The sequence below is a fragment of the Parus major genome, chromosome 18 (genome assembly GCF_001522545.3).
Source record: "Parus major isolate Abel chromosome 18, Parus_major1.1, whole genome shotgun sequence".
Taxonomy (NCBI): domain Eukaryota; kingdom Metazoa; phylum Chordata; class Aves; order Passeriformes; family Paridae; genus Parus; species Parus major.
The window spans coordinates 587,422-596,471 of NC_031786.1; the positions used below are offsets into that span (position 1 = coordinate 587,422).

General features: G+C 59.2%; 1 protein-coding gene across 8 annotated transcripts in view; it reads right to left on the reverse strand.

Annotated features, from left to right (window-relative positions):
- Positions 1–9,050, reverse strand: part of RBFOX3 (RNA binding fox-1 homolog 3) — a 138,450-nt gene that overhangs the window by 108,163 nt on the left and 21,237 nt on the right. Inside the window, exon 1 of one of the 8 annotated variants that reach the window (XM_015645669.2) lies at positions 532–605. The exons of the other annotated variants lie outside the window; for them this stretch is intronic. The gene's annotated coding sequence lies outside the window, so the exon portion shown is untranslated. Of the gene's footprint in view, positions 1–531; positions 606–9,050 lie in introns of those variants that run through there. 8 annotated transcript variants of the gene reach the window in all.

The following is a 9,050-nucleotide window of genomic DNA, read 5'->3' on the forward strand; positions in this document are numbered from 1 at the left end:
CCGCCCGGGGTCCCCTCCCTCTGCGGGGACACCCGAGCGTGATGGGGGGGTCGGGACCCTCTGTTCCCGGCCCCGGACCGTGCCCGCCGGCCGCTCCACACACGCTCCCGCCGCCGCGCCACGATAAGAACCGGGGTTTGGCTGCTTCTCCCCCCAAAACGAGCCTCCAGCATCGGCCCCGGAACGGAGCGGATCGCCCCGGGGCTTCCTCCCGATCCCTCCCTGCCCTCAGCAGCACCGGGAGCTGCGGCCCCGCGGGTGCTGAGGAGCAAAGACCCCTGGATAACGCGGATCAGGGACACTGGTTCCATGGCTGTGCATCCGCCTGGACGCTGGGTGGGATACCCGGGCACTGAGTGGGATACCCGGGCTCACGACAGCCCCTGGCAGGACGGCAGCGGGGAAGGGGAAGGGGATTTCCAATCCTCACTGCAAATCCTGGGAAACGCAAGGCAGCGCCGGGAGCCCACAGGATGTGGGCTGGTAGCATCCCCCAGACTCACTAAAGCCCCGTGCGTCTCAGCCCCTTACCCTTTCTTCCCTTTCCATCACATTTAAGGATCTCTGGGCAGTGATCCGGGCATTCCCACCGCAGCTGGAAGCTTCCTGGGGTGTTATGCAAGAGCAGACCTCTGGCATTCACGGCTCTCTCGTTCTCCGGCTGCTCATCTCCTCCCCTGGGAAGCCAGCGGAGCGGCGCAGACCTGCGCTATCGGACTAAGCACAGCCCGGCTGTCAGCGCTCCTGCTCTGCCCTTTCCTGGGCTCGCTGCCGGGAGGTTCCACCTCGAAGAGAGCCGTGAGCAGCAGCGGCTCCCTCAGAGTGGGCAGCCAAGCCCCCGAATCCCGCCGGCCTAGGGGATGTCACAGTGCAGTGACAGTGACCTGCCCCTGCCGGCGTTCCTGGATGGGGCTCAGCACCTTTTCCTGGCTCAAACCATTTATTTGTGATTCCCAACCGTTAAGGCTGTGGTGAAGCTCCCCAGGTTCTATTTCCTGAGAAGTATCTGGAATATCTACAGCCTGCTTGAGCAGGAAGTTATCTCCTGTGACTTTAGCAAAGGGTCATCTCTGAGACTTTCTCAGGCTCCTGCAGAGCTCACCCGCAGCGCCCCAAAGCAGGCGCTGCTCCCCCTGCCCTCACACAGCTCCCGTCCCACTCTGGACAAAACCATCAGGGTTGTGAGGAGCCACCAGGCGAGTGAGGACCATGAAGGCACAGACTGCACCTCACCCATCCCCACATCTATTTTGTACGATCCACGGGTGTATTTTTAGCCCCCGGAGCCGAGCGCAGCAGCCTTGTTCTCCCGACAAAGCCGGCAGGCCCCGCTCGGCTCTGCCCCGCTGTGCCGCTGCCTCACGCTTCGCCGGGGCTGAAGATGCTTTAGGCAGCAGATTTGGAGAACGAGGAGCTGGCAATGCGGGAGAGAGCAGCTCTGCAAGATCTTCCCTGTATCCCAAACCTCGGATCCCGGCTGCCATCCGCTCCTGGAAACGAGAACTGGCTCTGGCCGGGGAGGCGCAGCCCCGACAGCGGGAGGGGCGCGGAGCGGCGGCGCTGCGGGATCGGGATCGGGATCGGGATCGGGATCGGGATCGGGATCGGGATCGGGATCGGGATCGGGATCGGGATCGGGATCGGGATCGGGATCGGGATCGGGATCGGGATCGGGATCGGGATCGGGATGGGGATGGGGATGGGGATGGGGATGGGGATGGGGATGGGGATGGGGATGGGGATGAGGATGAAGATGCCGACATTGCTAAGCCACCCCCGGCACCGGCACCGGGACACCCGGGAACCAGCAGGGGGGAACCCACCACAGAAACCTGCCCGGGGATCTCCAGCAGGGCGAGTGTAGGAGCGCCCTCCCGGCCGTGGGGGAGGAGGAGGAGGAGGAGGAGGAGCAGGCGGGGGATAATGGCTGAGGATGCACGGAGCGGCAGCGGAGGGAAGAGCAGCCGCTAGAAACAGCACAAGGCAAGAAACCCCTGCAAGGCTGTTTGTGAACCGCGGGAACAAGTATTACTCTGGGAAAAATATGTTTTTCCTTTTCTCTTAGCCGATTTCACAGCCTATTTACCATCAGGGCCTCCATTTGGAGGCAGCCTGAGTTGTTTAAATTACTGCTGCTGGGATTTTTTTTTCTTTAAGGAAGACGAGGTTTTCCTCAGAGCTACGGCTGGAGTACAGAGATGACAAGGCCCACTGTGGCTCCATCTGGGCTTTTTCCTGAACACAGCTGCTGGAACGTGGAGCCCCACAGCCCCAGGGATCCCCTCGGTCCCAGCATCGTGCCCCAGTCAGGGCAGCCAGTCCTGGAATCTCCTCCACAAGGCAACAGAGGCACTCAGTACCAGGGAGAGACACCAGACAATGAACAACACCCCCCCATCCTCCCCCATGGCTCTCAGGGACCCTCAGCTCCGAGGTGCCCAAAGGATGTCCAGCCCCCTCCTCACGACTGTGCCCAGAGAGGGGAGGTTTGCAGCAAGTTCAGCTCTGACCCAGCCCCAGCAGCTCGAGCCTGGACCTGCCAGAGCTTCACCTGGCAGTGCCTGTCCCACCAGAGGGCCGGGGGCACGGTGCCAGCTGGAGCTCTCCCCAGAGAGCCGCCAAAACCCCGGGCACCTGCACCGCAGTGGAGAAGGGGGGATGACACGGCAAGACCCGGGGTTGGTTTTTTGGCAAGTGTCAGATGCCCTGACCCAAAAAACCCAAAGCGGAACGTGCAGTCCCAGCGAGGCACAGAACAGACACGCTCAGACTGCAAAGAGCTGTGGGAGGAGCAGGGAGAGCCAGGCTGATGGGTTCTACAATAATGCTTTTTTAAATATAATTTCCGATAGATTTTATAGCTAAGTTATGTAACATAATGAGCAAATCTACAATGCAATTGTCACTGCACATTAACAGCGAAATCCTGAGCCTCTATTACACTAACAAACTTATTAAATCAGTGAACATTGCGCTGCATCAGTCAATTATTGAAACAATGCCAAGATCGGGAGAACAATCTGATATCCATTACAGGGAGCAGGGATGTGACCGGGGCTGCCCGCAGCGCCGCGTGCTTTAGAGAATTCCAGGTATTTATGGCATGGATGGACACTTCACCTGCCGGCATTCCCTGCCCCAGGGAGGGAACAGCCCAAAGCCAGCCCTGTGCCCAGAGCCCAGGTGCCTGCTCGGAGCAGGAGGAGGATGGGGAAGCGCCCCCAGTCCCGCTGCTGGGATTGCCCTGATGGAGCTCGGGGACAGAAATCACCCTGCAAAGAGGCAAAGCCCTTGGAACGGCGAGGGACACACGGCAGCGGGTGCTGCCGAGCTCTCGGACACCGCTGTCCCCTCCCCGGCACCGCCTCGGGCCCCACGGCTGCACTGACCCCCAGCCACAGCCTCATCCCTGGGCTGCCTGCCCCCAGCCCCTTCCCACAGCATCCCTGGAGCAGCAGGGGAGCAGCAGGTGGGTACGGAAGGGTCGGGATTCAGCGTCACTCGGGCTGAGCTCATCCCTGGCTCCAGGACTGCGGCCACCCGCTGCCACACAGATTTCCAGGGCAGGGCACTGCTCCAGCACCACGATGGGCCATGAGAAGCCTGGAAGGGGTTTGGCCCTGCAGGATCCCAGCTCTCACATCCCCTTCGACCCTGTGAAATCCCATCAACACCAACGTGCCACCCTCGGGAGACCCACAAATGGGAAATAAGGTGAGCTTGGGGAAACCTGCGAAGATGTCCATGCAAACACCTCAGCAGAGTGTGCCTTGCACCTCGGTGAAGTGATTTGACACAGCACTAATTATGCAAATTAATCATCGGTAAATTAGATCCTTGGTTATTTATTTATTTAGCATTCTGCGCCGCAGCCCAGCAGGAGCAGCACCCGGAGAGAGGAGCAGCTCCGTTCTGGCTGGGAAGGAATGTTTGGTAACATGTTGCATGATCTGGCCTCCCCACATTCCTCCTCAGATGAAATTTGGAATTGATTTGCTGGTATCACACCGCTCCCAGCCCTCAATATGTCATGGCAGCTAATGAACCATGCCAGGGACACATTTATAACCCACTATTAGCTGCTTCCTTCGCAAAGAGATTTGTTTTTCCCCCTCTTTGCTCTGATGCTCTAAAACTTGCAAAAACAAACCAGACATCACACACACAGAAAAAAAACCCCAATCTCCAGCAACACCAAAATCACCACAGCAAACTTGTCTTCTGAAAGTCAACTGCTTGTGTGACTCCCATCTTCCCTCTTGGACCCAGCTCTCAAACAGCTACAGAAAATCACCCAAAACACCACTGATTTTCCCCTGGGCTCCTTCCCAGCCCCTGCTCCCTCCGGGCAGAGCAGCTCCGGGCAGAGCAGAGAGGAAGAGGCTTCCACACCCCGCTCCCTCCTCCCCACGGCTGCAGCTGGAGCTGGGATCTCGCTCCAAAGGAGGAGCAGGGAGGTGATGCTGGGGACAGAACCGGAAAGGCCCAGGAAGGCAGCGGAGTTCCCCTTCACTCCAGCACACATCACAACTCTATCGGGGGAACAAGAGCTAATTAAATTTACTGGGATCATTGAAGAAGAAATTATTTAATATTCTGCATGGAATTTAATATCTGAAAGCATGAATGGCCCTGTTTCATCAGAGATCTGTTCCTTCCAAACATTCAGCGTTCCTTTTCGGAGGCAGCCGTGCCGCCGAGGGACGGGCAGGGCCGGGGTAGGACCCGCCAGCGGGAGCCGGGGAGAAACAAACAGCGGGAGACGGAGCCGTGCCGCATCCTCGGGCACTCCCGATGGAGCAGCAGCTCTGCCGTGCAGGGAGAGCAGCCTCCCGAGGGGCTCTGCTGGCTCCTCTGAGGGAGGATCCTCCCGTCACCATCCTCCGGAGCTGAGAGCGGAGCTGAGCGCGCACGTCCCCCGGCTGGTGACCTGCCACAGCCCCTGTGCTCCTCCACCCAAACGGGGCTGGGGTGGGCACAGCAGCAGCCAGGAATTTCCCACAGGGAACCTTCACCCCGGCTGTGCTGGATCGGCCCTGAGCACTGCAGGAGGAGCCCGGCACTGAGCTCTCTCCCCACCAGCTGCAGGATGTGCCATTCCCCAGTGCTGGCAGGTCCCGTGTGACTGCCCCAGGGGTGGCCACACATCCTTGGCATAAAACCAGCATCTCTCTGGGTCCCCCAGGGACGTGCCAGCCTTGTGCTGGAGACCCCCAGCTCCAGCCCCTCGGCTTCACTGTCTCCCTCTCTCCGCCCTGGCAACATCTCCTTCCCCTCACACATAGAAGGGATGATAAGCAGCAATGATTTTGCTTCTGTATTTGTGTCCCCAAAACTTGCAGCTAATTCCTGTAGCTGCCAGCATGGAGGCACTAATACCTCTAAAAGACAAAGCAATTATTTCTAAACATAGCTTGTTCCTTGCATTGTCACCACCCAAACCACCCAACCCCTGGGCTGCTGTCAGCATCTTCCTCTGACTGGCAGGGGGGAAAGAAAAGATATTTTTTCCCCAAAAAACACATCCCTGCTCCTCCCCAGGTGACAGAGACACCAGTGCCTGACCCAGACAGAGGCACATCCGCTGTGCTCCAGTGTCTCCAGCTGGATGGAGACGCCGTGTCTGCCGCAGGACCCTCTGCAGCACCAGACCTTGTTATCCTGTGGGTCTGCTCTCCAGACACTAAAAGGAGCCATAAAATGACGAGTGAAGTGAAATGAGGGATGTAAGAAGCAGGGAGAATGTAAATGGTGGCACTGGCACAAGCACAGAGCCCACAAAGCGCCTGTCCCCACGCCTCAGCACCGGGGAGGGGACACAGCTCGTGCACGGCCGTCCTGGGGACCCCTGCCCCTCCCTCAGTGCCCACCCTATGGAGCTGTGAGGGGTTCAGAGCCCTTGGCCAAGACACGGTACCCCCAACCCCTCCCCAGCTGGCACAAAGCCCCAGACCCGTGAGCAGCCTGGGCTGGGCAGGCACAGGGAAGAGCTGCAGAGTTAATGAGCAGGCACGGGCTGGAAGCAGGCGGTACCTGGAGGCAGCACACCTGGGTGACCTACATACCTCCACTGATGGAATGTTCAGTGTGCTGTCCAAGGGCTGGGCACGCAGAACCTGCTGGCTCTGGCACAGAATGGAAGCTCTGCCTCCAGCCCTCCCGGCCTCAGCTCCCACAGGGGTTTATGGGAGCAGGGGGGAGCAGGAGCAGCACCCCTGCTCTGGCATTTTGGCCAGAGGCTCACCCAGCTCCCAAAGCGAGGGGCTCAGTCCTGGGCAGGGCACTGGGATCCTGCTTTGGCCGTTTCCCGTTCCATCCCAGTGGTGTCCTCCGCATCCCACCCTGCCCAGAGCTGCCTCCATCCCCAGCTGCCACATGGGCAAGTGCCTGGGGTGCTCCAGAGCCACCCACAGCACGAGCTGGTCCCGGCGATGGAAGCGGCTCTGGGGGTGTCACACCTGCAGCTCCCAGGGGAGGGGACCCCACAACACCCCTGAGCCCCCACTGGGGACCCTCCCTGTGAATGGCCCTCAGAAATATTTCCATAACGCTTCATAGTCAACCTGCAATACCACATACAGTAATTAACAGCTACATTTTAATTAAACATTGATTAGCAACTAATTAGTCTAATGATTAGTCACCTGAAGGAGACAAAGCAAAATATTGGGGCTGCCAAGATAGGAGCCGGAGAAGACAAATGATGAAAGATGAGAGGGAGCTGAAATTCTTCCTCTGCTTCCCTCTGGGCCACACATTTCCTCAAGGTTTGGTCCTTTACAGATGAAGTTTCGAGGTGAATTTTCCTAATTGTGGCAATTCTGTCAGAGTCTCAAGTGAGTGGTGGGGAGGAGACTGAGTTATTTCATCTTTCCCATCGTGTCTCAGGTTGTTAATGTAGCTAAAGAGCCTCTCCCTGCCCGGGGAGACTCAGTGTCACCGTAACAAAGTCAAGTTTTGTGCCTGCAGAGTCCCGAGGAGATCCCTGTGCAGGGCAGAAGCCTCTGGGGAGCAGCAGCGCGTCCCTGGCACCCCTCAGACCCCTCCAGCTCCCCCGGCTGGGGGAGTGCAGGGACAAAGCCTCAGGCCTCCACTGGCAGGGCTGAGGGACACTGAACACCTCACACAGGTCCTGGCACTGGGATGGGGATGGGTCAGGGGGAGGCAGCTGAGTGGACACTGACACCTTCCTCCTCCTCCTCCTCCTCCACCAGCGTGTCTGCTCTGGGCAGAAGGGCCAGGGCTGGGCTGTCTGCAGGCACTGCTGCTGCTGGGCACGGCCACGCTGCGAACTGGGACAGCTGGGAACAGCTGGGAACAGCTGGGAACAGCTGGGAGATGTCCTGGGAAGAGCCCTGAGTCTCCCTGCCCACGCAGGACACCCAGCTCCACCCGGCTCCTACACTGGAGCCTCCCCCAGCTGGGGCACGGGGCTCTGGCAGCAGAGGGGCAGCAGCCCCGGCTGAGGCTCTTCCATGCTTCTACAAAGCAATCTGCTCCTTGGGCTCCTCTGTTCCTCCCTCTTATGCAACTGCACAAAATGTAGAGGAAAACAATCCCCTGGATGCTAATTTATCTGAGGAGCTCGAGCAGCTTTGCACAAGGCAGCAGTTCCAGCAGGATCAAAACAAAGGGAACAGCCATGTCTGAAAGGCTGCTCCTGAAATCTGCCCTGCCTTCTGTGATCCCACCCTGCCCAGCTCCCCACAGGGGTCCCTGCCCACCTTCCTGCTTCCCACATCCATCCCTGCATCCCCTCCTGCATCTCTGCCTCCTGCTGCTTCCTGCATCCATCCCTGCGGCTCGTCCCCACCCCTGCCTGCATCCCACTCTGGGCAGGGCTCTGGCTGTGCTCGCCCACTCAGAGCAGCGAGCTGGGGGTGGTGGGATCCAGCATCAAACCACGCACCTGCCCTGGGGCTGGGCTCTGGGAGCTGCCAATCCCCAGGGACGCGTGGGGAGACCCCAGCCCGTGCCCCCACACACAGCCCCTCACCACCAGCCTCCCCTGGCATGGGGACCCCTGACAATCACAGGTTCCATGGTGCAAACCGAGGATTTTAGAGCAGCCCAGGCAGGGGATTGATTTCTTGTTTTGTTTTAAGTGCAGCTAATGTAATAGGTAATTTATTTAAATTGATAGGACAGACAGGAACTACGTTTTTCTCTCCTCTGAAAGGATTCTGCTGTGTTGGGTGACCCAGGTGAGCTGCAGAGCTGGGCTGAGGGCCCTGACACCTCCCAAAAGCTGCCTTGATCAGCTTGTCATATTTTTCAATTCATTACATCCATTCCAGCAAACAACCACTATGGATTTTTTTGTTACAACAGCTCTCTCTGTGTTAGCTGTGTGTGAGCTGGTACCTGCCTTAACCACTTTCAGTAAAGCTTTTCCCCCAGGAAGGGGTCAGGGACCCCCACAGCCCCCCAGCTGACCAGGGAGAGGGGCTGAGGGGTCCCCCAGGGAGACAGCCCAGCCCAGGGCCTCATCCTGCTGCTGGGACCTGGAGCTCCTCTGGGATGCTCAGAGCCACTGGCCACGGGCACAGCAGAGCGGAGGGAGCACCCCTGGACTGTGAGGGTGGCTCTAACACCTTTGGGAGCCACTTTTAGTGCTCTCCACAAGATCCCTGGTTCTGCTGAGCCCCAAGCAGCACATCCCCACCACAACCCCGTGAATGAGCAAATCACTGTAGCTCTGTACCCAGCTCTTCTGACCCATCCCAATGAGAACCTTCCCCTCGCTGCCTCCAAGCCATGGGGTGTGGGGACACATCCTGCAGGCAACAGAGCCCCAGGGAAGCGAACGGGGCTCTGGGAGGGCTGCAGGGCGCCCCAGGAAGTCCTGCAAGCTGTGTCTGAGAGCCCAGTGAGAGGCACTGAACAGGGAAGGAGCAGGGGGCTCAGGTGGGGGTGGAGGCTCCTCGGCACCTCCATCAGTGCCCAGGCCCTGCATCCCCAGCGATCCCAGAGCCTCCCCAGCGATCCCAGAGCCTCCCCAGCGATCCCAGAGCCTCCCCAGCGATCCCAGAGCCTCCCCAGCGATCCCA